The sequence below is a fragment of the Talpa occidentalis genome, unplaced genomic scaffold (genome assembly GCF_014898055.3).
Source record: "Talpa occidentalis isolate TD23 unplaced genomic scaffold, MPIMG_talOcc4v2.1, whole genome shotgun sequence".
NCBI classification, from domain to species: Eukaryota; Metazoa; Chordata; class Mammalia; order Eulipotyphla; family Talpidae; genus Talpa; species Talpa occidentalis.
This window is the reverse complement of record NW_026555331.1, coordinates 75236182-75259934: the sequence shown is the minus strand read 5'-3', so window position 1 is coordinate 75259934 and position 23753 is coordinate 75236182. Positions and strand designations below refer to the sequence as shown.

The window sequence follows — 23753 nt, the reverse complement described above, 5'->3', positions numbered from 1 at the left end:
GGCGTCTTTTGCACCCTGCTCCCGTGCCTGGGCGCCTGGTTCCTGCTCACTCAGTGAGGGACTTTCACCCCAGTGAGGGCCTCCGTGCGTCTCCCCGCAAGCCTAGGTCGCAGGCGTGGGGACCTGGGCAGCCAGATCCCGATCCGCGTTTGCGTTTCAAGTGCGCAAAGTGAGCCGCTTTTCCGTGCAAGCTTACCGGCCAGCCCGGGGCTGTGTGCGCATCTCCAGAGTCTCTTTGTTCTTCTCTAATGGCACCCGGAGCCGTTCGCTCACTGCCGCGGTGAATCCTGCAGGGTTCTCCACAGCTCCCGTTCATGGGGTGTGGTGGCTGAAATAGTTCCTTTCCACTCACAGTCCCGCTTGCTGCGTAGTTTGTTCTTGTTGGTCGTTTTGGTTTGTTGTTTTCCTCTTCTCTGCTGGTCGGAGAGTGCCGACTCTGTGGTTGGGGGAGGGGAGCAGGGTTCTGCGCTTTCCTCCCTTCTGGTCCTCTTTTATGGCAACTTTCTTCTTCGGGTAGTTTGCTGGAGTCGTCCGTTTATCTTCCATGTCCCACTTCTCACTGGGACCTGCCGCTTTTCCTCCCTATTAACTTTTTTTAATGGGAGATCTTACTCGCAGCGTCTCCTTGCCGCCATGTTGCTCCGCCCTCCTGACTAGCTTTGGATGATTATATCATTCTAGAAATTTGTCCATCTCTTCTAGGTTGTTGAATTTGTTTTCATATAAGTGTTCATAGCAACCTCTGATTATTCTTTTGATTTCTACTGAGTCTGTTGTGATTTCTCCTCTTTCATTTGTAATCCCGTTTATATGTGTTTTCTCCCATTTTTTGTTTGTGAGCCTGGCTAGAGGTTTGTCTATTTTGTTTATTTTTTCAAAGAACCAGCTTTTGGCCTAACCCAAATATTTTGGATAGGAGAATGTAAAATTATGATAGGCCTGGTCAAGATCATATGTTCACCCCATGCTGGAAGTGAGGAGTAGGTATTATTTCCAGCTAAACTGCATGGAATAGGTTGTTTATAAGAGAATTCTTTTTAGCACAAGACAGAAGAAAACATAGGCAAGGAAAAAATCAGTTATCTACTTAGATTTTTCTTGCAGACAAAAATTCTGGTGGTATGCTTCCCTGTTTGGTCTTCTTATCATGTTAAAACCTATGTCACAGTCAGCAACTTTGGTTCCTCTCTATTCATCATCATATTGATCCTATTTCTTCTTTGGAAAGGAAACATATCTCTGACACCTGTTCTCTTTCACCCTGTACAAAAAATAAAAATATTATCAAAAGGAGTGATTCTCAAAGTGTGGTCCTATAGCAGCAGCTTGAACATCAGGTGGATACTTGTTAAAAAAGCTAATATGTTGGTGCTATCTCGGGCTACTTAATCAAATCTAAAGACTACTAACCCAAATCTAAAGAGTACTTCAAATCTGTGAGGGTGGTGCCCAGCGATATGTGAGCATTTCTCAAACTCTTCAGATGATTCTGAGGCACACTGAACTTGATAACCATTGTAGTCTAAAGATAAGTAAATCCCACTTAACCATTGGTGACTTCAGTACCTCAGGGAGAAGCCTCTCTTAATCACCCTGCATGGGGAGTCTTCTCTGATTATTTGGATTCGGCATGTCTAGATGAAGGTTATTATCTATATTTTACCAGAGTTCCACAAGCAGTCCAAATTCATACTCGTTTGAAGGCCATGATTTGAAAAGAGCAAGATGTTCAAGATAAGATTGGTGTCTAGATTTTATTTTTTAATTAATTAATTTATTTCTACAAGCACTGGATATAGTCAGAAGCGCAGGAGGGTGAGAATTCACTAGAGCCAGAGCAGGGAGCAGAACAGGCAGACTGATGAAATACATGAAATACACTGCTGAGGGGAGCAGCGGGTGGCAGGAGAGGTCTGCACGCCATGTGGGACCCTCACCCGGTGGCTGGGGATTGAACCTGCGCTGTAGAGGCTGCGGGCAGCTTTGCAACCCAGCACTCAACCGCTGAGCCACTAGGGAGACCCTGGTATCTAGATTTTAAACACAATTTAAGAACAGTCCATGCATTTGAACAGATTAGAAGATGAGTGACTCCAGGATGTGAAAGCAACCGCTGAAGATGAACTCAAGTCAGGCAGAATAACAAAATGTGATGAGGACTAAGGAAACCCTGTCAGGTAATGTGGCATGACTGGGCAACACTAGGCAACAAAAGAAGAGAATGCATCCTGCAATTCAACAATCTGAGCAGTGTTTGGAGGGGGGCAGGCCAGAGAAAATGAGAAGAGTGTTTGAGTAAAGGCATGAGAAAATCTTACAATTCAGGAGGACTCATTGTAGCAACAGATTCTGCCATCAGGCTCAGGGCAAAATTCATTCGTACATTTTCATGATCACAAGTCACTTATGTCAGCCTTGCTGATACAGATGGAAGCAAATCATTGATAGTATCATCTCGTAATATGGGAGAAATGTAAAGCTGATACCCAGTTTTCTGAGGGATAACTATGCAGCTAAGGGTGACTAGTTGGCCTCCCTCTCCAGAGGAAGTGGGCTTAAGTGGAAATATAGGAGATATGTGCTAATGTAAGAAGATTATTTCTTATGGAAAGTACTGAGAGTTAGACACCACAATGAATTACAGTAGGGGTTGAGGAAGACCTTGCTATGGTGGCACCATTGCACTCAACTCTCTTTGCTTCCTTGAGACAGTCCTGTATATCTTTGCAACTCTACCAAGGAAGCAGATGTATAATGGTCTCTAATACAAGGATTGCCAAAGTGCCAAAGACGTGAGGGAATTAGATCAATAGAATCTCTTAGACTCAAATAATCTGTTGAAGGATTCTCTAGGAACTTCCAGGCAATAAAAATTAGAGCACAACATCAGTCAATTTGTTAGGGGAAAAGGCGGTCCCAAGCAAATTCCATACAGGCTTTGTGGACTCCACCCCCACCCCAGGTCAAAGCCAAAGACACTGGGAACTCCAAATCCCATCACCACCAAAGGGAAGGTGGCTGGGACCTGAGGGTGGGGTTAAGCAGCCAGGTGGATACAAAAGGCAGACACGTGGGCTTTGGGGGCTCTCTCCATTTTGGGCTCTGGGCCAGCGCGGAGCCTCCGGCCAGCTCTGGGAGTGACTTTGGGTTTCCAGGTCGTCGGATCGGGTAGGACGCATTAAAGACTTTATTTCCCTATTTTCTCCCTGAGTTGTACATTTTCCTTATTTCCTTTCCTCTTGTAAATAAACCTTTTATTAACCCTTTTGTGTGTGTCTGTAGTAGAGTATTCATAAGTCCCTTTAAAGCGCGCAGGTGAGGACCCACAGCCAGGAACCCGTTTAATATCGGGGTTTGCTCTATAACAGCTTCTTGATTATTTTATAAGGGATATTCCAGTGGTAGACTTTGGTGATCCTTTCCTTCTTTTTTTATGTGTTCTTAAAAATTTCACTACCTCTTAGCACGTCCATCAAGTGCTAATATGGATGTAAAATGAAGGCAAAAATTCAAGTCAACTTGCTATAGGGTAACAGCTTTGCTAGAGGAAGTGGCCCCCTATAACTCAAAGGGACCAGAACCTAATTTATATTCTGCAGTAAGGAAAATGCTATCTACATGGACTGTCCCCAGCAACAGTGTGGTACAGGAAAAAATTCAAGATTGGCAGTTGGTTGACATGAATCTCTCAGATTTTGAAACTTTCTTCATAGCTGGTACATCAGTGCTCTTGCTAAGAACTGAATCCTCAGCATGGAGCACTGTCTCACTATCCAGTTAGTGTTGCTGAACTGTACAAACTTGGATCATTTTGCTAAGAGGCAATCTTAATCCAGGATCCTGAATGACCCTAAAGCAAGTTCTGAAGAGAAAATTAAATGAAAGAGAAGAAAGAAGCAGAAGGAACAGAAATGTAGGAGATGTGTCAATAGCACACAGACAACAGTGGATGCTGCAGCACACTAAAGCTGGAGTGTGACTCTGTTTTCTCAAGGTGGCTTCCTTCCTACCCTATATCCCTGTTCAGGTGTTCCACCTATCAGTCTTATTGGACCCATGTCAATGTTATGGCTAAGTGAACCATTTACCAGTCAGTTTATATTGCACCTGATTGGTCCATTCTGTAATGCGGGCATAAATCCATGGGCCTCTCTACTGCCTGCAGCTACAGGGAGCCACAGTACTGGAGCTGTCTCCTTGGGGCCCCAGGAGCTGCATGTCCTGGGGTGATATGGTAGGGGAACCACTGCTGTCTGCCATCACTGCTGGCCTCTGCCAGCAGTCTGAGCCTTAGTGGGGCCCCTTTGGTGGGCAGTAAAATACTTACCACCCATTGCTGCTTATACTGCCTGCAAGCAGTACTCTGGGACTAAGTGCAGAAGCCCTAAGAAGGCAGAGTTTCACTATCTCTGGATAACTCTAGGATAGGAGAGCAGAGGGAACAGATGAAATGCTGGATCTATGCCTACAAAGGCAGATGCTGTACTGTCTGATAATAATTATGCACCTAGAGCCAGACACCTAAAGAAGGGAGCTTGAGGACAGTGAATAGCAATGAATACTAGCTGTGAATACTAGCATGGGGTTTGTGTAATCTAGTAATTGTCAACTTGAGCTTGTGGCTCCCAGACATGGAGAGTTAGAGTTTGGACTGTTACGGAAGACTAGATTGACTCACCTGTGACTCCATACAAAAGAAGCTCTTTTCTATAGATTGGGGCTGTGTTAATTCAAAACACCTGCCTCATGGCTGCCTGGGGCCAGTGCTTAGATAACAACTACACACAGTGCATACTGCCATTAACCAGAGTTTAATGCACCTGGGTCTTGGCAAAAGGAGTAAGCGCCTTAAGGCAAGAATCTATACTTAAAAGGGGAGAGAAAAAAATCCTGCAGGGACTCTTTCCAAACCATAAGACCTTCACTGTACTACAATTACTTAGAGAGAATATAGAGGGGAATGGGGGTGGCAGTCCATTTGCAATTCTTGAAGAACATACACTCCTCCGTAACCTGTAATCATAACCAATATTGTAGCAGGTATCTCTGCAAACCAGGAGCTCCTGCCCACACCTCTAAGAAAACATAAACTACTGATCATACCAGAGTTGAACCACAGTTTACAGATTGATGCAAGCTGAAATTATTCAGGATGATATCATAGAGAAATTTGCCTAGTGGAGGGGTCATTATAGGTCACATTTACCCAATGCCACAACACCTTAGGAAAGTTGAACACTAGTGAGTTAGTATTCACTAGTACCAACTTCCTGATGCCCCACCTCCTATAACTTAACCACTGCCAGAGCTAGAATACTATTTTTAGTGTAAATGAAATTACAGGCTTTTCTACACCCTCCCTCTGCTAGCATGAATACCTGGGGTCAAAATGCAGGTATGCCTATGACTGGACACTTGGGCCAAGAGATCACAGACATGCACACATGAAAGTGCTGGCACCTGTGCTGAGAAGCGTGGGATAAAATGGTAGTATCACTCTAAGCAAGAAAAAGTAACTGTGAGGCTCCAAGATTTCTTTATCCATCTGTTCAAATGTTCAGTGAGACTGTTCTCCCTGTGATGGTTGCACTAGTCACCCAAACAGGTACAGGGGAATTGTCCTATGAAGAAAATAGAAACCCAATGATCCTAGAGGAAAAAAAAAAATCTGAGTATTATAATCCGGTATTTTGTTATCATAGTGTAAGTTCAAACCACCAAGATAAGGAAAGAAAACTATCTCAACCCATAATCACTGAAAAGGAAGAAATAAAGGAACACATCAAAAATGATGGAACTAAAACAAACAACAACAGAAACAACAAAAAACAAGAGAAGTTAAATTTAGCAACACTGCCAAACCTGTGTGATTAGGAGTTGAAAGTTATAGTCATAGCTATGTTTGTCAAAATAAAATATAAATAAATGGATAAACAAAATAGAGAATATAACAAGTCTAGAAATACCATGAGAATGTTTCATATAGAAATAATGGACTTAAAGAGTAATATAACTGAACTAAACAAAATACAGCGGAGGGCCTCCATAGCGGATGAATAAAAGTAGCTAATAGAATCAGTGAGTGTGAATGCATTGTGGTGGAAAGCATACTAAAAAAAGCAAAAAATAAAAATAAAAATAAAAACTGTGAAAGAGAACTTTGAGACAATTTGAAGACAAACAATGTTCTGTTATCTTATGGGATCTCAGAGGAGATGAGAGAAGGCATAGAAATTTTACTTAAATAATAGAAGAGAATCTCCTAATCAAAAAAGGAACTATAACAGTGTAATCGAAAAAGGGAAAGTTCCATATTCCTGTCCCACATAATGAAGGGTGGAGCTGAACAGTGAGGGAAATCTGAAAAAAACTTGGAGAGAAGACTTGGAGGAGGCACATGGAGCAGAGACATGTGAAAAGAAGCCATACTTGTATCTCAGGTTTGGACTTGCCCCAGGGACTTGGTGGACATGGAAGAAGACACCTGGAAGAAACATGGGCAAGGGAGGCTGACAATGGCATTCTTTAACTTGATTTGTACTTTTATTATTTTCTTTACTTCCTGACTTGCTTGGCTCCCTCTGTCCCTTTCCTGCAGCTCTCCACCAGAAGGGACCTTAGATTGGAAGCAATATTTTGGGCCTCAGTGGCCCTAGTTTGGGCCATCGTGTTTGGCTAGACATTTACCCATGAAGGGATGAACAACTTTGAGTGTCCTATTGGAAACTATTATACTTTCTTCTCTTCTCTGTATCACACATTAATTCTATTAAAGCTCTTTTCTTTCGAAGTTCTTGTATGCTAAGAGTATGGTCTGTCTTTATATAGTAGATGACAGAAACTATTTAGAGTGTGCAATCTTTGGGCATGCTAACAGAATCAAAAATTCTGGTCCAAGAGATCAAAGAGTATATACTCATATGTATAATCTGTCTCCAAATTGATATACCCAAGACATATTTAACAAAAGCATTAAAAAACTAGCAACAAGGGCCTCCCCAGTGGCGCAGCAGTTGAGCACTGGGTTGCGAAGCTGCTTACAGCCTCTGCAGCACCGGTTCCATCCCCGGCTGCTCCCCGGCCACTGAAGAAGAGTCCCACATGGCGCGCAGACCTCTCCTGCCGCCCACTGCTCCCCTCAGCAGTGTACTTCAGTCCTTCTGCCTGCTCTGCTCCCCTCTCTGGCTCTGGTGAATTCTCTCACCCTCCCGCGTTTCTGACTGTACCCAATGCTTGTATAAATAAATAAAAATAAATCTTAAAAAAAAAAAAAAAACTAGCAACAAGAAAAAGATATCAATAGCTTCCAGAGCATGAAATTACATACATTGGAATACATATTAGATTATCCATGGATTTTTTCAGTGGAAATCTTGCAGCCAAGAAGAAAATGGCAGGCAATATTTAAAGCCCTCAGTGAAAATAATTTCCAACCTAGAACATTTTATCTAGACTAAAACTACACTATCATTCAGGATTGAAGGAGTGATAAGGAGCTTTATAGAAAAATGATCAAAAGTTAACGAATATATCATCACCAAAGCAGCCTTCAAGAAAATACTAAGGGACCATTATTAAATAACAACAAAACTCATCTAAAAGTAACAGGCACCATAATTATACAGTATGGAGGAAAGAAAATATAACCTCAAAACAAGAATATTATGGGAAAGAAGTCCAAACAAAACATAAAGAAAGTTAAAAGAAAAAAGACAAACTATAAACACAAACAAACAAAGCCAAATGACAAAATGGCAATGAAAACAAATATTTCAAAAATTACCTTACATGTCAATGGCTTGAGCTTTCCAATTAAAAGGTATAAAGTAGCTGAATGGATCAAAGAACAAATCCAACCCTTTGCTGTTTACAGGAAATTCATCCTACTACTTAGGCACAGGCTTAAAGTAAAGGCTGGAAGGCAATCCTACAAGCAAATGGTAATCAAAAAAACATCATATTAAGTATCAGCTATACTTACATCAATATATTTCCAGGGCCTCCCCGGTGGCACAGCAGTGGAACGCTGGGTTGCGAAGCTGGAGGTGAATTCTCTCACCCTCCCGCACATCTGGCTTGTACCCCAGTTCTTGTATAAATAAATAAATCTTAAAAAATATATATATATTTCCAATCTAAAGACACAGTAAGGAACAGAGATAGATATAATATAATGACTAAGGATCTAATACAATAATAAGATAAAACACATAGATACATGTCTCTAGATACATGTCTCTAGTAATGGAGAATTAAGATATAGATAATTATCTGTAATTAAAGAGAAAAACTTATAGCCATTTATAGTAAGGGCTTTTAACACCTCATTTATAGCTATGCACAGATCAATAAGACATAGAGTGAATAAGAATAACCTTAAATGAGGAACTAGATGAGACTGGCAGAATAGACATCTACAGAACATGCCACACCAAAATAGTTTTCCCTCTCCCTTTCCCACTATTTTAATCAGAAAGTCAGAGATTTATTTTCATTGTTCTGCTCCACAAATCTCATGACTCTCTCTGTATTGGAAATAAGAAGTAAAAGAACAGAGAAAAAAAAAATAGGAATTTTCTCATGTTCTTTGAATACAGTTCCTTTGGCCAGAGTGAATTCTCCTTCAGAGTGACTCCTTTAGAGACACTACTGCCGTTATCTTTGCTGCTAACATGCATCATGACATTGTCTGGTAACTGGTGGGAAAGAAAAGATACAAAGGAGAGATTTCCTCTGTGCTTTATGACACTTACAAGTCTCATTTACTCTTCTTGGACCTGTAAGGGAGGATTTCTGTTGAACTTTTTCCATCACCACCTGCTATATATTTCTGGGTTATGGCAGTTTTTTTATTTTAGGCAAAATGATTTTTTAAAAGATTTATTTATTTATACAAGAACTTGGGTACAGGCCAGATGTGCAGGAGGGTGAGAGGATTCACCAGAGACAGAGCAGGGAATAGAGCAGGCAGACTGACGAAATACACTGCTGAGGGGAGCAGCGGGCGAGACAGATTGAAAATCAAGGCTTCTGAATTTACAACTACTTCTAGCACATAAACAACTGAAAGAAAGTATTTATTTATTTATTTATTTATTTATTAAAGATTTATTTATTTATTTATACAAGCACTGGGTACAGTCAGAAGCATGGGAGGGTGAGAGAATTCACCGGAGTCAGAGTAGAGAGCAGAGCAGGCAGGATGACGAAGTACACTGCTGAGGGGAGCAGCGGGCGGCAGGAGAGGTCTGCTTGCCATGTGGGACCCTCACCCGGTGGCTGGGGTTCGAACCGGCGCTGCAGAGGCTGCGGGCAGCTTTGCAACCCAGCGCTCAACCGCTGCACCACTAGGGAGGCCCAAGAAAGTATAATTTAAATAGATGATCATAACTGTATTATCACAGTCAAAGAAAGTTAGTTAGTATCCTTAAATAAAGTAATAATTCAGCTGTATACAGAGGCCCTGACTTCCTAGAGAAATTTCTTTATTTTAATAAAGAGATAGGAGAGTTCTGCTGTGCCAGGCAAGATGATTTTAAAAGGGAAGAAATTAGAAACTCACAGCCAGTGTCATTTTATCAAAATGTGTTTTTTTTCTTAATATGCAAATTGTATTTACTTTTCAGAATCTTCAAATAGCTGCTTCATGCATTTGTCAAGAGTTATGGTATGTTTACTTCCTCTATCCTGGAGTCAGCACCACATGAATGGGTAATATTTTGTAGTTAAACTTTTTTTTTTTTGGTATAAGGAAATCACAGATTGTTATATCTGACCAGTCAGATATGTCTTTTTGTTGTTGTTGCTGTTGTTGCTAATCACATCCTATAACATTATGGAAATGGTGTTGTTTTGAGGCTTTTGTTCTTATAGAATATCGCAAGATTTTCCTTAGCCACTTCTGAGGCAGGAGAGTCAGAGAAGAGGGATAGAAGTAAAGGTTTTAGTGATGTAGGCACGAGGTAAGGGATGGAGGCAAAACACTTAAAGAAGATAGAAAAATCAAGCAATGAATTCTTGCTTACAGCCTCCAGAAAGAATATAGCCCTTGATTTTAGCTCCATAGCACACATTGTAGAATTCTGACCTCCAGAATTAAGGTTCCTTTGTATTTTAAAACATTATATTTGTGGTAATTTCAGCATCTATAGCAGACTAAAACATTAAGGTTTAAGAGGAGATGCTATGTGAGGGATGCTTGAAGACTTGTAAAGTTGAACTGCATGCATAAAAATGAGTTTGCTTGGACCAAAGAATCATTTCTTCCTATGTGGAACAAGATAGAGAGAAATAATAAAGATAGACATAGACAGAGAGAAACATAGAGATAGAGAGAGGGTAATGAGAAAGAGAGAAAAGTGGAAGGGGGAGGGAGAGAGACAGAGAAGAAAGAGAAAAATAGAAGAGAAAGAAGATCATTTTATAAAAATCCTAAAACTAGATATGGAAATCAGGCCCCTTTTTAATTTAATCTGTGTATCTGATTTGAATATAAATTACTCTTTCATCTTCCTTCTTATGTTTGACCTCCTTATGTTTGACCTCTCCCTAAAAAGTTAGAGATGAATGTTTTTACTCAATTACTATTATGAAATTCACATAGAATATTTCATTTTTCTATAAAGAATCAAAGGTAAAGATTACAATGAAACTTTCCTTAGCTTATTATGAAATAGGTCAAATTTGCATCAAGGTCACTACTTTTTAAAATTGTTTTCAATAAATTTTTTGAGTACTTTTGCTGTTTCCCTCTTTTAATATATTGTAAAGACAGACTTTTCAGAAAAGAATACTAAAGTACACATAAGACACATGATATCTTCAGCTCTCAGATTTTTATTTGAATGATGAATGGAGCAAAGAGAGAGATCAACATCTATTAGCATTAGGAATGCCATCCACATGCTAGAAATGTCAGGGAATATAGTTATCAGGAAGTAAGGTAAATCAGACTCCTTGTCTGAAAAGAAACAGCTGCCCAGAAAGTAATAACAGAAGATGCTAATAAAATTCCTCTAAGGTCTCTAACTCAGCACAATGTGAAGGTGAGGAAAGACCACAGGGCATTGGGAATCCTCTGCCACCTGGAAATCTCTGATGCATGATGGCCACAGTGGTGGAATGATTAGAGCATTAAGGGGGGAAAAAGAGTGTGGTCTCCTGCCACTGCTTATTCCTGGAGTTTGGACTGTGCTAAAGAGATAACCCATTACTAGCACAGTTTGTGCCCCCCACCCCACTTTTGTTTTCAAACACAGTAAAGAAATATCAGAGCTGTTGTATTTGGAAATTGTCAAGTAACTGCCTATCCATTTTCCTTAGGTTTGCTGGATCTCTGTAAGCTAATATAAAAGCACAGTAAGTGTCATCTTTATTTTTTTATTCTGGATTCAAAAAATTCAGGAAGGTGCTTATCTCATTTGTGGGATAATTGTAATTCATATTTAATTACAGACCAATATGGAAAATGAGTAAAAAGAGGCAGATTTATTAACTTTATTAAAATAAAGAAATTTCTCTAAGAAGTCAGAGCTCCTTACTGCCAAAAACAGGAGAAAAATTTAGAGAATTTCTGTTTATTTCTAAATTATCAAAGAGGATACTTAGTCTTCCAAACAAATTTGAGCAGTCACGAATAGGGCACAGAGTAAAAATATTAAAATATATACCATCTGGGTGAGGAATGATAAATAAAACAAACAGGCTATAATAGATTAGCTTTTGGAAAAATCACATTGAAAAAAATAGTAGACATGAGAAGTCAAAAGTTACTATGCAAAGATGAGAAGAGAAAAATAATAAATAAAAGTTAATATTTTTCTAGTAATTGCCTATACTACAATTGACTAGTATATCTAAATAGTGTCTCTTACTGAGCAGCCTCTGTCCTTTTGTATCAATCAGCAACACATTTTATTATAAAAACAATTTAAAGACAAATATATTCCAACTACAAATATATGGACAGTAGACTCTCCCAAACAGTAGAAATCTGGCCTTGGTGAAGCACTGGATGCTATAGATTAGTGTCCTTGACTTGGTCTTGATTAAGGGTAAGAAAGACTTTAACTATTAACTCAATTTGATGACAGTGAATTTACTGGGAGAAACAAATTGGTTTGCAAATCTATTTTTCATCTCACAATTAAATTGCAACCATAAGTTGACTACAAATACAAAAGTTTGACAAAATCAACAGAAATATTCTGTGACAATCAATTTACTGTATAAGATTTTCAATAAAAAGTATTTTAGGGCCTCCCTGGTGGCTCAAGGGGATAAGAGTCAGCCTGTGATATTGCTGTCCATAGCCTCTGCAGCACGAGTTGCATTCCAGGCTGACCAGGGAGCAATGCACATGAAGCAGCAGACCTCTCCTGTCTCACCTACTGTCTCCTCTCAGCAGTGTATTTCAATCAGTCTGCCTGTTCTCTTCCCCACTCTGTCTCTGGTGAATCCTCTCACCCCACGCACGTCTGGCCTCTACTCCAGTTCTTGTATGTATAAATAAAAAAATCTTTTAAAACATTCACATCTATTTATATAACCATATCCATGTAAATGTGCTTTTTCTTCAGAGCCAGTTATTAAACATTTATCAGAGCATCACTGTTTATACATAATTATTTATTAAAAGCCAATTAGATTGAATTAAAAATTACTATATAATTATATAAAAATGGAAATACTTCTATTCAATAAAATTATAGCAATATTTGATTTGCTAATTGAAAGCAATTTATTAAAGTAGAGAATCTTTAAAATTATGTATATATACGCAAACTATGATTTTAACTTAAGTTTTCTTATGAAAATTTGCCAATTGTTTTGGTATAAGATCATTTCCTTTAGTGTGTGTGCACTCTCTAAAATCCTCTTTTGTGTTATTCTTGCATAAATCACATCAATTACTGCCAAGATCTGGAGGACATCTGTGACCCAATACATGTAAATTTCCCAAGGTTATTACCAGGAGGTGATTGTCAGAGTTGAGATTTGACCACAGGTAGCCTGGCACAGAACCTATATTCTTAAACAATGCACTACCCATACTCTCCCATCTAGATGAGGGACAGCTGAGTCTTTATTGTGCAGGAAGCATTGGTCTACATTGTCTGATAGAGGCACAAGAGGAAGATACAGTTACTATAGATTTAATTTACAGCAGCAATGGCTAGTTCAAAGATATCATTAAAAATATCAATTCAGGGACCTCCCCGGTGGCACAACGGTTGAGTGCTGGGTTGCGAAGCTGCCCGCAGCCTCTGCAGTGCCGGTTCAGTCCCCTGCTGCTCCCCGGCCACCCGGAGGAGGTTCCCACATGGTGCACAGACCTCTCCTGCCACCGCTGCTCCCCTCAGCAATGTGCTTCGGTCCTTCTGCCTGCTCTGCTCCCCGCTCTGGCTCTGGTGAATTCTCTCGCCCTTCTGCGCTTCTGACTATACCCAGTGCTTGTATAAATAAATAAAATAAATCTTTAAAAAAAATCAATTCAGTGCCTTCCCTGGTGGTGCAGGCAGTTGAGTGCAGTGCTGTGAAGCTCTCTGCAGCCTCTGCAGCGTGGGTTCGATCCTGGCTGGCGAGAGTCCCACATGGCGAGCACACCTCTTCTGTCTCACCCGCTGCTCCCCTCAGCAGTGTATTTCATCAGTCTGCCTATTCTGTTCCCCACTCTGTCTCTGGTGAACCCTCTCACACCCTCCCACGCCTCTGGCCTGTACCCCAGTTCTTGTTTAAATAAATGTATCTTTAAAAAATATATCAATTCAAAACCAAGAGATACCACTTTATACCCAGTTCTTTTGACTAAAATTAAAATATCAGATAATAAATGTTGGATGGAGGAACAAGAACTCTCTTATGCTGCTGGTGGGAATGAAAATGCTTTATCTGTTGTGAAAGATGGTTTGGCAGTTACTCAATATAAATATAGTAACTATATGATCCAGTATTTACAATTCTAGGTATATTTCCAAGAGAAATGAAAACATATTCACAAGAGATCTGAACACTCTATGTCCTCAGAGAATGTGTGTGTGTATGTGTGCGTGCATGTGTGTATTAACCAAAGAGTGAAAACAATTTAGATGCCCAACAACTGTTTAAAAATCCAATAAAATATTAGAATATTGATAATAAATATAATATTAAATAAATGTGTGCTTTATGAAGTGTTACAACTTTGATGAGGAATGTAAAAGAAGTCTTGAGAAAAGATAGACATGTATTTGCATAAACAAAATTTTGTGCTCTGTGGGTGCATATTGTGTTAGAGAATTAAAACTGTTCTTTTGTTAAGTTTAAGTAAATTTAGTATCAGTAGACGTCTCATCTTTTCTTCTTGTACTTGCCAATAGAATTCTAAATTTTACTTGAAAATTTTAAGTGATGAGAATTGTCTTGATATTAAAAGAAATAAAAAGTAAAGAGAAGAAGGAAGGTGATCAAAAATGGCATCAGCATAAATTCCATGCTTTGTTCCTCAGAGGATCAGCTAGGTCAACTAATAGAGTGTTGCATGCAGAGACTTCTGTAGCTTGGCACAAGACTGGAACACTTCTTGGAAATGAGAGACTAGGCATTCTGCATGAGAAGGAATACAGAAGAGATTCATGCTTCACTGAATAGTCATTGGTAGGTGGAGAGAAATACTTGCAGGTTGTGGTAGAGCACTGGAAGCTGCCATACAAAACTCCACAGCACTTCTACTTGACTGGGAGCTGTGGAAAGGGTAAAGATGAACTGTATAGATGCATATACACTTGACTGAAGGTAATAAGTACAGCGGATTTGTGAGGTTTCAAGCCCTCTAGTTTCCCACAGAAAGGAACAAGGAGAGTGCACTGGGCATCAATCCCCATCTCCCATTTCCCGGTACTGACCTTGTGAGGCTCACTGTATATTCAGAGACAACGGATTCATAGGGCTAAACCCAGAGGGGAGGGTTATTAATGGGAAAACAAACATGAGCCTGTTATTCCCCTCCATATTATTCACACAGTGATTTAACCCATCCAAGTTGACTTGTTGACGCAGTATCTGCATAATTAGGTTCAAACCTAAATGGAAGTTGGGAAAGGTCAAACATCCAAAATCATTTAAAAACCCCACTGCCACCAGCTGGAAAGGTGAAAGTAGTTCAAACATCTAAGATCTAAAAGAGCTGAATGGGAAGACAAATATCTATAACACATGGCAACTTTAGGCTTCAAGGGAATATAACACCAATGGATGAGAACAATTCTTCAGAATCCTACCAGAAAGATATGGAATATTTTATCTTCCCTTCAGATAGACAGTTCAAAATGACTGGAATGATAATGATTGATCATTATCTTGGAATGATAATGATTCCAAGAAACTATAGAAAATGCAGAAAAGGCAACACAAAATGATATGAGAACTCTGAAAAGCTAAATCAAAGAGATATAAAAATTCAGATGTCATGAGAACAACAATTAATGAACAGAAAATAGAATTTGAGTATTTAGGTAAGAAAATAAGATAAAAATATCAATAGAGAAGATAAAAAAGTTCTGCAGAAATCTATGGAAGCAGATGAGAATAAATGGAGGGCCAAATCAATGACTTTGAAGATAATAATGCACAAGGACCCAGGAGGAAAAAAAAAGAAAAATAGAAAAGAATACAGAAATATTTTGAGAGCTATCTAAATTCACTAGGAAAAGCAACATGAAGATAATAAGATACCCCGCCCCAAAAAAAAGGCAGTGAGAAAAAGGGAACAGAAAAAATATTCAAAGGAATGAAGAGGAAACTTTCTGACACATGGGGAGTGAACTAAATGCACATTTTCCTGCACCTAAAAGGACACCTGGTTTATCTAAATGTAATAAGAACTGCACCAAGACACATAATTGTGAAACTAATAAGTATTCAAGTCCACACACACACAAAAAGAATATTGAAAGTGGCTAAGGAAATAAAGCAGGTGATTTAAAAAGGTACTCCCATCAGGCTAACCAAAAATTTCTCTGAGGAAGCCCTATGGGCAAGTAGAAAATGGCACACCATACTCAAAATATTTGAAGGCAGCCAAGTGTTGTATGAAAGGAGAAAAATTTAGCATTCCATTGACAAGGATGGGAGAGGCTTCAGTCTGTAACATGCACATAGTAAAGAAATTGTCACTTATTGTTTTTAACTCTTACATCTAAATCAAATAAATAAATACACACAAAAACTAAATAAGAAAATAAAAAGAACTGCAAAATTATAGGAAAAATAACAAAAATGGACTTTCATTTATCAATCATCACTCTAATTATAAATGGACTACACTCATCAATTAAAAGACACAGGTAATTTAGTTGCATTAGGAAAAAGAATATAACATTCTGCTATCTCCAGGCAGCAAATTGAGCTTCAAAGACAAACACAGACTGAAAATAAAGGTTTGGAAAACAATCCTACAAGCAAATGGAACCCAAAAGAAGGAAAGGATAACCATTCTCACATCAGGTAAAATAGACTTCCAGCTAAAAAATGTAATAAGGTATGAACACTATATAATGATTAAGAGAACAATAGATCAGGAACATATAACACTCATAAAAGCATATTCATCAAAGGAGTGCCATGATACAGTAGGAAATTACTAATGTATTTGGCAAGTGACTTTAACACCCCATTCTTACCAATTGACAGATCAGCTAGACAGAAAATAAGTAGGAATATACTTGCTGTAAATAAGGAAGTAGACCATGTGAACATAATTGACATTTATAGGACACTGCAACCATCAAAGCTGAGTACATATTTTTCTAAAGTACACATGGGACATTCTCCAGGATTGACCACATATTAGGCCACAAGCAAGCATCAAAAAAATTCATGAAAATTGGAATGATACCAAGCATCTTTTCTGACTATACAGGTATCAAATTAGAAATCAACTACATAAAGCAAGCAAGGAAAATCTCTAATATGTGGGAACTGAATAGCAGACTAGTGAATGACTACTGAGTTAATGAGTTAATGAAGACTACTGAGTTAACAAACCTTCATCACTAAGAAAATGAGGTAGAAAACACAAGTAAATAGGATCAGAAATGAAAGATGAGAAGTTATAACAGGTAGTGCAGAAATTCAGAAGAGGATAAGAGACTACTATGAACATTTATGTGCTAATAAGTTCAACAACCTAGAGGAGATGGGCAAAATTCCTAGAATTATACAATCACCTGACACTATGTAGGAAAGAAATAAAAAACCTGAACAAACCAATCAAAAGTAAGGAAATTGAAGCAATAATAAAAATTCTCTACTCTGAATCCCCCAAATTTCCAGGAACAGACATCTTCACAAATGAGTTCTATCAAATCTTCAAAGATGAGCTAATACCTAGCCTGCCCAAACTCTTCCATATAATTGAGGAAAAAACAGAAATACTTCCAAATACTTTTTATAAGGTCAAGTCTCCTCTAACACAAAAACCAAACCAAGTCAACATACACAAAAATAAAACTACAGATCAATTTCCCTAATGAATAAAGATACAAAAATCCCCAACAAAATCTTAGCAAACGTAATCCAACAATGCTTTCTTTTTTTTCAATATATATTTTAAAGATTTATTTATTTATGTATACAAGCACTGGGTACAGTCAGAAGCTTGGGAGGGTGAGAGAATTAACCAGAACCAGAGCAGGGAACAGAACATGTAGACTGACAAAGTACACTGCTGAGGGGAGAAGCAGGTGTGGCAGGAGAGGTCTGCATGCCATGTGGGACCCTCGCCGGTGGCCATGGATCGAACCAGCACTGCAGAGGCTGCAGGCAGCTTCACAGCCCAGCGCTCAACAGCTGCACCACCCAGGAGACCCGAATCCAACAATGCTTTAAAGGAATTATACACAATGCGCAAGTAGAATGTATACCAGGGTCACAAATGTGGTTCAATATCTGAAAATCAACTAATGTGATTCACTTCATAAACAAAAAGAAAAAGTGAATCCATATAAAATAAATGCCAAGAAAGCATTTGATTAGATTCAACATCCATTTATCATGAAAATCCTTGAAAACCTGGGGATAACATAACAAAAACCATACACAATAAACCCACAGCTAACATCATTCTCAATGGTGGAAAACTCCTCTAAGATCTGGTACAAGACAAACATGTCCTAATCATGTTTGTCTAATCACTACTATTCAATATATATTGGAAGTCCTATCTAGAAAAATTGGGCAGGAAAATGATAAAAGGATTTCAAATGAGGAGAGAACTTGTAAAGCTGTCATTACTTGCAGATATTATGATAATGTACATAGAGAACACTAATGACTGCACTGGAAAACTAACTGAAACAATAAATCAGTGCAGAAAAGTGGCAATGTATAAAATCAATACACAAAAAAAAATCACTTGTCTTTGTATATGAAAACAATGAGCTACAAGAGGAGGAAACTGAGAAAACCACTCCATTTACAATCACACATACACACACAAAATAAATACTTAGGAATACCTAAGAAAGGAGATGAAAGACCTAAGGAAAACTGTAAGATATTGGTGAAATTTGACCTTAGACTTGCAGCTTTCAGAGGGGTTGTGGGAAGGATGATAATAGTGGGGAGAGCACAAGGGACTTTGGTGGAGGTCTGTGTGGGCCTCAACAGTTGGAATGCTATTGTGACTGCACTGGGGGTATACTGGCAAGGTATGAAACACTGGCAAGGGTATGAAACAATGGCACCTCAATGGCAATTAAAAAAAATAGATGTGAATAAACTGAAATATACATCCTGTTCACAGATTGAAAGAATCAACATTGTCAAAATGTCCATCCTACCCAAAGCAATGTACAGATTCAGTGCAATCCCATCAAAATTTCAATGGCATTCTTCAAAGAACTAGAGCAAACATTACTGAAATTTATATGGAAGCACAACAGAACCTGCATAGCAAAAAAAAAAAAAAAAGAGGAAGATTAGCAGCATAACACTTCTGGACTTCAAACTTTACTATAAAGCTGTAATAATTAAAAAAAGCATGATACTGTACATAAATGGACATACAAACCAAGGAAATAGAATTGAGAGCCCAGAATAAAACCTAAATCAATGTAGACAGTTATTTTTTAAAGAGGAATCAATAATATACACTAGACCAATGAAAACCTCTTCAAAATGGTGTTGGTAAAACTGGACAGCCACAAGAGAAGGAAAGAAACTAAATTAGCATCTCACACCATACACAAAAAATAACTGAAAATAGAATAAAGATTTAGATGTAAGATCTGAAATCATAAAATACATAGAAAACATAGGTAAGACACCATGACAATAGGCTTCAGTAAAGTCTTTAAGAATCATCTCTGAGGGTAAAAGAAGTAAAAGAGAATATAAACAAATGGGAACACATTAAATTAAAAGCTTATGTGTAGTGAAAGAAACTATCAGTAAAACAAAGACACCACACTGATTGAGAGAAAATATTTGCACTTCATATCTCTGACAAAAGCATGATATTAAGATCTACAAATAATTCATACATTTGGGACCTCCGTGGTGGCGCAGGTGGTTGAGTGCCGCACTGTGAAGCTGTTCACAGCCTCTGCGGCACGGGTTCAATTCCAGCCAGCAGGCGAGAATCCCACATGGCACAGCAGATCTCTCCTGTCTCGCCCGCTGTTCCCCTCAGCAGTGTGTTTCGTCAGTCTGCCTGTTCCGTTCCCTGCTCTGTCTCTGGTGAATCTTCTCACCCTCCCATGCATCCGGCCTGTACCCCAGTTCTTGTATAAAAATAAATAGATCTTAAAAAAAAAAGAATTCATACATTCAACAAAAGGAAAACCAAGAGCCCTATTGAAAAAATGGGCAGAATTGCTAAATAGACACTTCTTCAAAGAAGACATATAGGTGGCCATCTGGCGTCTGAAAACATGCTAATCATGACCTACCATGAGTGAAATGCAAATCAAAACCAGGTGACACCATGTCACACTGGTGAGAATGTCCCCTATAAAAATGATCAAAATCAACAAGTGTTGGCAAGAGTGAGCAGAAAAAGGAACTGCATACTCTGTTGGTGGCAAGACAGACTGGTCCAGTCTTATAGATAACAGTATTGAGGGTCACAAAATATCAAAAATATATCTGTTATATGATCCTATAATTCCACTCCTAGATATTTTTTTCTTTTCTTTTCTTTTTTTTCTTTTTTGGCACAAAATAACTGGGGTGTAGGCCAGAGGTGCAGGGGGTAAGAGAGTTCACCAGAGACAGAGTAGGGAGCAGAACTGGTAGATTTACTGAAATTCACAGCTAAAGGGAGCAATGGGTGGGACAGGAGAGGTCTGCTGCACTATATGTGGGTTAACTCCCTGGCTAGGAATCAAACTCAGGCCTTAGCAGTGATAGCAATAAGACTTAATCCTTAGGTCACCAGGGAGGCCCATTCCTAGTTCTTAACCTGAAAAAAGAAAAAAAAATCACTAATTTGAAGGGACATATGCCCTTTTATGGTCATTGCAGTAATATTTACAATCTCCAAGATATGGAAAAAACATAATATATTTGAGTGGATTAGGAAGATGTGGTATATGCTCACAATGGATTGCCACTCGGCTGTACATATAAACTCTTGTCATTGGTGACTATATAGGCGGAATTGGAGGGGTTATTGCTAAATGAAGTATGTCAATAAGATAAAGACAAATATAAGATGGTTTCACTTACATGTAGTATATACAGAAACAAAAGGTCAGATAAAATCAAATCAGTTACAAGCCCTAGAAAACTGTATGCAAAACTGTGGCTACCAGAGAGGGCTGGTGAGATGAGAAAGCAAAGTTGGGAGGGGGCTCAATGGACTGGTGTAGGACAGGGGGTCTTTGGTCATGGTTATGGTTTGGTAACACATCAGAGGATGAGATCCTATACCTCTAACTCATGTACAGTTGACTCAATAATTAAAAAGAAAGAGTAAATAGGAGTACTTCGGTCTACCACATTTAAGGTATTAGCAAGTTTCAGTACCTGGATAACTAGTAAGAAGCAGATATTTGAATTGAAGAGAAGAGCACAGGAGTATGTGATTAAATTTATATATAAAATAATTGAAGAATGAATGCATTATTGAATAAGTTTTAACACAATAAAATAAGTTTTAATTATAATAAGTCAATTTTTTTCATATCTTAGATTGAGAAAATCATTGATAGATGGAAAATTTAACTTCCCTAAAATTGAAAGCCACAAAAGAACTAAAGTGAAATATAGTCAATTGACAAAGTGAATTGTGGAATTAAAAGTTATTAAAAAACCACAAATTAAGATTTTGCCATATAAAACATGTAAATCTATAGTACATCAAAAATATTATAAAATTTAAAGTGAAATGGTAAAGAAGGAAATATTTGTGCAACAGGTAAATGCTTTCTAACATATAAAACACTTTCAAAATCATGAACAATATGGCCTTTCCTGGTAGCGCAGGCTGTTGAGCACAGCGCTGTGAAGCTGTCCGCAGCCTCTGCAGTGGTGGGTTGATTCCGGCCGGCAGGCAAGGGTCCCACATGGATCTGCAGACCTTTCCTGTTGTGCCTGCTGCTCCCCTCAGCAGTGTATTTCATCAGTCTACCTGTTCTGTTCCCCACTCTGTCTCTGGTGAATTCTCTCACCCTCCCATGCATCTGGCCTGTACCCTGGTTCTTGTTAAATAAAATAAATAAATCTTTTAAAAAAATCATGAACAATAAGTCAAAGATATAATTTATTTATTGAATTAAAAAATCTGCTTATGGAACCATGTTACCACACACAAACATCAAATTTAGTTCAAACATGCAGGTAATGAGATAATTATTTTTCACATTATTAGAAATAATTAAAAAGAAAGATCATTACTGTTATCAAGAATGAAGTAAAAAGATATTCTTGAAAGATTTTAGTTTGACTATCAATTTTTGTAACCATTTTGGAGAGAATTATCCTAAGGAGTAATTCATTTAATTATGGAAAACAAACCTATAAGAACACTCATGTTTGTATTATGTTTGCCAAAAATAACAAAAAGAGCAAACTAAATAACCCCAAATAGTGTGTAATGCCAATAAATCATGGTATTCACAAGGCTAAAATTTTCATAACCACTAGTATTCATGTTTTCACAGTATTTACTATGATAAGAAAAAGCTCATGGTATGTCAAGTCACAACTTTATGCACATAATTCTAGTTATTTTCTATGAACATACACACACACACTACATACAAACACCAAACCACTTCATGAAACCAGGAAAAATATGCAAGATGAATTTATGATTATTATATGTAGTTAATGGTATCACCAATAAATTTTCTTCTTTAGATTCTGTTTTCAATTTTTTATAATAAAACATTTTTCATATTTAACCATTAAAATAAAAACAAGCTGGGCCTCCCCTGGTGGCATAGGTGGTTGAGAGCCGTGCTGTGAAGCTCCTCAGCCTCTGCAGCACTGGTTCGATCCCAGCTGGCCAGCGAGGGTCTCACATGGCGCGGCAGACCTCTCCTGTCGCGCCCACTGCTCTGCTCAGTAGTGTATTTCATCAGTCTGCCTGTTCTGTTCCCCGCTCTGTCTCTGGTGAATCCTCTCACCCTCCTGTGCATCTGGCCTGTACCCCTGTTCTTGTATAAATAAATAAATAAATCTTAAAAAATAAATAAAAACAAGGGAAGTTTTATTTATTTTTATTAAATAATAAATTTTATTTTTATATTCCCCATACAATTGCAACCCCCCATTCTGACCCCAATCCCTCTCCACCCCCAAAAAGTGTCTCTGGTTCATAGATTTTTGTTGATTTTGATTTTCACTTTCTTATACTTATTCATTTTCCTGGTCCCTTATTTAAGTTTTCTAGATTCCTGCTATGAGTGAGACCATCCGGTATTTTTCTTTTTCTTCCTGGCTTATTTTGCTGAGCATGATCCCTTCCAGCACCATCCATGTTGCTGCAAATTGCATGTGTTTATCTTTTTTGAATGCTGAGTAATATTCCATGGTATATATATACCACATCTTCTTGATCCAGTCATCTATTTTTTGGGCATTTGGGCTGTTTCCAAAGCTTAGCTATTGTAAATAGTGCTGCTATAAACATAGGGGTGCAGGTGTTCTTTGGAATTGATGTTTCTGTGTCCTTTGGGTAAATACCTAGGAGTGGATTTGCTGGATCATATGGAAGCTCTATGTTTAGTAGGTCCAGAAATCTCCACACAGCTCTCCATAGTGGTTGGACCAGTTTGCACTCCCACCAACAGTACAGAAGAGTTCCTTTTTCTCCACACCCTCGCCAACATTTGTTGTTGCTAGTTTTTTTAATATGTGCCATTCTCACTGATGTGAGATGGTATCTCATGGTAGTTTTGATTTGCATTTCCCTGATTACAAGTGATGTTGAACATTTTTTCATATGCCTGTTGGCCATTTGCTTTTCCTCTTCAGAGAAATTTCTTTTTAGCTCTTCTGCCCATTTTTTGACTGGATTATTTTCTTTGTTTTTGTTGAGTCTCATCAGCTCTTTGCAGATTTTTGTGATCAGTCCTTTATCATTAGTGTTGGGTGCAAAAATGTTCTCCCAGTCGTTGGGATTTCTCTTTGTTTTTGTTATTGTCTCTTTTGCTGTGCAGAAGCTCTTTAATTTGATGTAGTCCCAGCTGTTTATCTTTGCCTTCACTATCACTGCTTTGGGTGATGTGTCTGTAAAGATGTCTTTGATGTGCAAATCACATAGTGTT

At 38.3% G+C, this 23753-nt stretch overlaps 1 pseudogene; it reads left to right on the top strand.

The window, feature by feature from the left end:
* The first annotated feature begins 16060 nt into the window (after positions 1–16060).
* On the top strand, positions 16061–16163 carry LOC119251939 (U6atac minor spliceosomal RNA; annotated as a pseudogene).
* The last annotated feature ends 7590 nt before the right edge of the window (positions 16164–23753 follow it).